Source organism: Capsicum annuum, unplaced genomic scaffold, assembly GCF_002878395.1.
Source record: "Capsicum annuum cultivar UCD-10X-F1 unplaced genomic scaffold, UCD10Xv1.1 ctg3585, whole genome shotgun sequence".
Taxonomy (NCBI): Eukaryota; Viridiplantae; Streptophyta; class Magnoliopsida; order Solanales; family Solanaceae; genus Capsicum; species Capsicum annuum.
This window is the reverse complement of record NW_025842793.1, coordinates 421301-426899: the sequence shown is the minus strand read 5'-3', so window position 1 is coordinate 426899 and position 5599 is coordinate 421301. Positions and strand designations below refer to the sequence as shown.

General features: G+C 35.1%; 1 pseudogene; it reads right to left on the bottom strand.

Moving 5' to 3' along the window:
- Positions 1-3273: 3273 nt before the first annotated feature.
- Positions 3274-4580, bottom strand: LOC107846163 (annotated as a pseudogene).
- Positions 4581-5599: the final 1019 nt, after the last annotated feature.

Sequence of the window (5599 nt, the reverse complement as noted above, 5' to 3'; positions counted from 1 at the left end):
CCATCGTACTTGGCCAGAACCTGAACTTCCTGCCTCGTCTACGATGGTTTGGGCGATAGTCCATCACTAGCTTGATAGTCCATCGGTCCTAACCGCCGCTCTTGGACAGAAGATGGGTTCACTGTCTTAGTCGCGACGGCTTGGGCGACGTTCCATCACTAGCTCGACGGCCCGTCGGCCTAACCGTCACTTCTGGGCGGTTCCAACAGTTCTCTGTAAAACGTCCATAATTTTTTACTCCGATATAGAATTTGGACGAAATTGGTATCGTTGGAAAGCTAATTCAATTTTCCACATGATAAAAAGTTGAAATTAGGGAAATTCTATCTTATTTAAACATTAATCATTTAGAAAGTCATCACTAACTCTTCTGGAGACTAGATCTGACTTAAAGAAAGTACGGGGTATTACATTAGTCCTACTTCGCGGTTTTGGTTCCCTTGTTAGTTTCAATGACCAACTCTTTCCTCCTCATGTAACTATCATCAAATGTCCCTTACCCCTCATGTTAGATAGGTTTATTTGGGTTAAGTAGAGATTGTAGTGGCGGGTTTGGATTTGGTGGATAATGAGGTCTTTGGTCAAGTGGATTTTGGTTTGGAGGATTCAGGTTATGGGGTGGCATTTGGGTTCCAAGTCTTTATATTGGACTTGGTGAGTAGTGGGTGGATTGGCCTCTCATGGTCTCGGATAAGGGAGTATAGTGGAGTTCGGTTTGTGACATTGGATGGGTATCTCGGTGGATGGACCATTTGGTGCAAGGCCTAGGGAGTAGTGGTCGGGGAAATGTTTTGAGGGGTGAATGGTCGACTCTTTTGACTTTCCACATGCTCTAATATCCCACTCATTGATGCCATATTCATATCTAGTTTCTCAAGACCCATATTCAACCTAGCCATATCTCGAGACATAGTTTCAAGGCGAGCCAAAATGAGATTGATGGCATTACTATCCATTTTTTGAGCATTTGAAGCCTCGGGTTCCATTTTGATGGTATCGAAATTAATCCTTCAAGTTACGGTCCAACAAGTATACATCACAAAACCTACAAAAAAATACTTTATTTCAAACAACCTCACTATTCTCTCACTCACGTTGTGGCCTTACACTTGATGTCATAAATGTTTGCAAGTCGGCTTGTAGTTGCGGTGAGTTGAAGAGTAAGTATACTCCTTAGTCGGAATGGATTCTTTGTTGGATGACTCAAGTAATATTCAAACTTGAACCAAGAATAACTAAGATTATAAAAATAATAAAAGCACAAAAGAAACGTAGACACGGACAATGGATTCAAAGGACTAATTGACAATCTAGTAGGAACTTACTAGTTTGTTAATTAGTTCTAGGATCAACTAATGAAACCAAGAATCAACAATTAGAAACTATAAAATACAAATTTGACCTCAATATTGATGTGAGAAGTAGCAAGTGGTGATGTGGCAGCAAGCAATTTGTCTCGGGCCCACACAGTTTAGTCACAAATTTGAATCTTCACTTTTCACACAATTTAGAATTGGAGAACAATTGGTTTTGGAGGGAAAAATACAAGTCTTTGAGTCCTTTGTAAGTTTAATCTCTAAAGATGATCTTGACTTGTACTAGTTCCACCAAACAAGGCTCCTTGATTTAAGGATAGTAGTTGGAAAAGTTGATGTCAAGTCTAGGAAGTGATGGTTCAAGTCTTCTCACAAACACACTTTACAACTTTTATCTTTACTCCTTTGAATCTATTTGTACCTTTTTGCTGGTTTAAATATGAGAAGATATGAAGAACAATATGAACACAACAACAACCTTTCAAGAGCACATCAACAACACATCAACACGTCCACCAATCTTCAATGGCAAGGCTCAACACACCGCCAATCTTCACGTCACCACAACAATAATGTCAATATTATAAGCTCAACTTTAGATCTAGACACCTTTTGTGTTGGTGAAAAAGAAACCAACAGAAGAAACACACTAGACAAACAAAAATCTACTAGATCTAGTACAAATCTCGGCCAAGACAATTCCATAAGATCAACAAATTCTCGGCCATGGTCTTCAACACAAGTTTGGTGGTCTCTTCCCAAGATTGATTTTGTGATAGCAAAATAAAGACTTGAGATCTGATACCAAAATTATACAAGATCGACCAAGAGCACAGAAAACACACACTCAAACAGTACACAAACTCAAGTGAACCGAGGACCCTTTGAGTGACCCATCTCGGATTCAATAAACAACAACAAGATCACAAAGTATTGTTGTGTTTACACATAATTTCCAGTGATCCACAAACTATATTATCAACAAAATATGAGAACAACAATATTACAACAATAAGAATTCACGGGTTACATTAACTATAACAAGAAATCCAAAGCTTACAACAACAATACAAGATAGATAGTTAGACCAAATGAAGGGACAATCTTAAGAACCCAAGAATTGTTACACTCTTGGACCCTTAACACTACCCACGACACAAACCTAACTCTAACGTTGACACAAGAGGGACGTTACCTCCTCTAAACACCAACGTATAAAGCCAACAATGCAAACATAAGTGAATCTTCACTTGTTTAGCCCTAGTTTCGGGTGGAGCTCTTAAGAGACAGCTAAAGTGTTGCAAATGTTACAAGTCTCAAAATATGATCAACTAAGTCTTAAAAACCCTAAGTTGGTCTATTTATATTACAACACAAAATAAGACACAAATGACAAAAGTGCCCCTTTAATTAAAATGCTCCAAAGGGCCGCCCATGGAGTGCATACATAGGGTGGTTTTGGACTTCATTTACACTTAAGCTCGGGCCTTATCTCAGTTGTCTTTGACATTCTCAAAATATGTCCGTCTACGAGGTCGTACTCGTATCAGTTATGCCATCCAAAATTCCAAATTTGCCTTTATGGTGAAGGCTTGCTTGCCTTTTACAGTTAAGAGTGTTCTAATTGATTATTTATGTTAAGTGAGTCCTAAAAATGAACAATTAATAGCCCTATAGTCTCTACTCATCATCTAATCCACAAGACCATTTTTTAGATATAAGGTTCTAAAGATAATAACTTGAACAAATGTAATAGTAAGTTGAAATAGACAACTGAATTCACAAGACAACTTGAACAATTGCACAACATTCTTAATATTAAATGAAACAAACACTTGGGAAAAGAAGATCACACAACATGGCTTGGTGAAAATGTAAAAGATAACTTGAACAATTGCACAACATTCTCAAAAATTGAATAAAACAAACAGTTAGGATATGAGGATCACACAATAACTTATTTGGGTGACTGAACAATTGGAGAAGCAAACTCTAGGAGCTCTTCATTATTTTGAAATATTGACATATCAGCTTCTGTCAGAGTGACTACAACGTTTATCCCATCTTCACTTGGTTCATCCATGAAAAGGAAGTGGTTCTTCATTGAATATCGCGCTACGGACAATCTTACGGGTCTACCCCATCCATAATCAACATGCTTATGTAATTCTATATTGCACAAGCTGGTGCAAGAATAAATATCAAATATATCCCGCTTTATTAAGCCAACACCCTGCTTAATAGTTTCAAGTGCATGTGCAGCTATCTGATTTGTATTCATATCTTTCAACTCGTCTCGAAGTTGTTGTTTAGCTTTTTGTAGTCGAGCGACGTTGTTGGATAGATTTGAATCAACTTCTGCCATTGCCATTGTTACAAAATGACAAGTAGCATTTCCTATTGTGTTTAGTGGAATTGGTGGGCGTAAATTCATTAGGTGGCTCAATAGGGTTGGTTTGAACACATCCGAATTTGCCATTGACACTGCCACCCCACATTTATGAAGAAGTACTGTGGCAACTTCAACGCGAGTTGGATTCTGTACAACTCCTGAATATGTTGCAACAATATCCTTGAGTCTTGTCAAATTAAAGGATGAGATATGGTACATTCTTGACACACATCGTTGTGGTTCTGGCGCAATCTAAGTATAGTTGGAGAATCATCGATCAGTGGGAAGAATGAAGCCGCGTTAAAAAGAGGGGTGGTTTTGAAATCATGAGATTGATCATTTCACGCTGTATCAGCCCAATCAAAAAGGAACTTCCAAACACTGTACCCATCAGCAATCTTGTGTGATAGGCATATGCTAACCGCCAATCTACCACAATCGAAATGGCTCAATTGGACCACTAACAGGCTTCTTCCACTGGATAAGGAATCATTACAAGGCAAATCTTGTGGAAAAACTATATCAATAGCATCATTATACGTATTGTTTAGAATTTCAGATATTGGACAATTGACTCGGACATTTAAATACTCAACGCCTATGTCATCGTCATTACAATTGACATACTTATTGTCCTTGACTCGTCCCGCAAAGGGATAATAAGAGGACAATATTTTAGAAAGGGAATTTTCAAGAATGTGTGATATTTGTGTTATGTTATTATTTTCAGGTTTGGAGTAGAAGTAGGCCACTGGGGCATATGCAGAAACAGCTATGTAATCTCTAAAAGAGAGATTGTGATGTCCAAGTAAAGAAGGAATAGGGGAAGAAGGCTTAATTATTTTTCTTGAAAGAATTGTTGATGAGGCCATCTTTAGCTCTATGTTTCTGTGAGTTTATTTCCTAAATTTGAAGTAGTATTAATAGGACCACATTGACATTTATGTGTACATCTGGAGATGTTTAAAATGAGCTGTAGATGTATAAAATCCAATTAAAATAACAATGATTAATGTGAAAGAAGATAAGATATATACATTCTTATAATATAAAGGCATAATACATTCATATGACCATAAACTTGACACAAAATAATAACATTGATCCTAAACTTTGATAGTGCACAAATAGGACCTTTAACTATTCAAAACCTGAATAAGTATGACCTCCGATCCTATGTGACAAAACACGTGTTGTACACGCAAAACTGGGCACGTCGAACTAAAAATTTGAGTGTTCCAACAGTAAAAAAAAGAAAAGGTAAAATGACTATTATGCCCTTGTTAATTCTTTTTTATATATTTAAATGACTTTTCACTATTATTTTTTCATTATTTTCAGCTCAAAGATGAACGTTATTAAATTAATATTATTAAAATATTATTAAATTAACGTTATTAAAATATTATTAATAAAATATTATTAAATTAACATTATTAAACTAACGCAATTAAATTAACGTTATTAAATTAATGTTATTAATAAAATGTTATTAAGGACAGTGGTAGTAGTATATTAAATTAACGTTATTAATAAAACGTTATTAAGAACAGTAGTAATAGTATATTAAATTAACGTTATTAAAATATTATTAAAATAGCGTTATTAATAAAACATTATTAAGATGAAAATTTTATTAAAATATTATTAATATTATTATTATTAATATTATTATTATTAATAATAATAATAATAATTATTATTATTATTACTATTATTAGTCATCGTAATAGTAGTATATTAATAGAAACAATAGTAGCACGTAATATGTAGAAATAATAGTATTATAATACTAATACTAATAATAATAATAATAATAATAATAATAATAATGATACCATTTACAGGATCTCTTAGGCTCGGGTATGCCGCTGAGCCTATCAGACCTCGT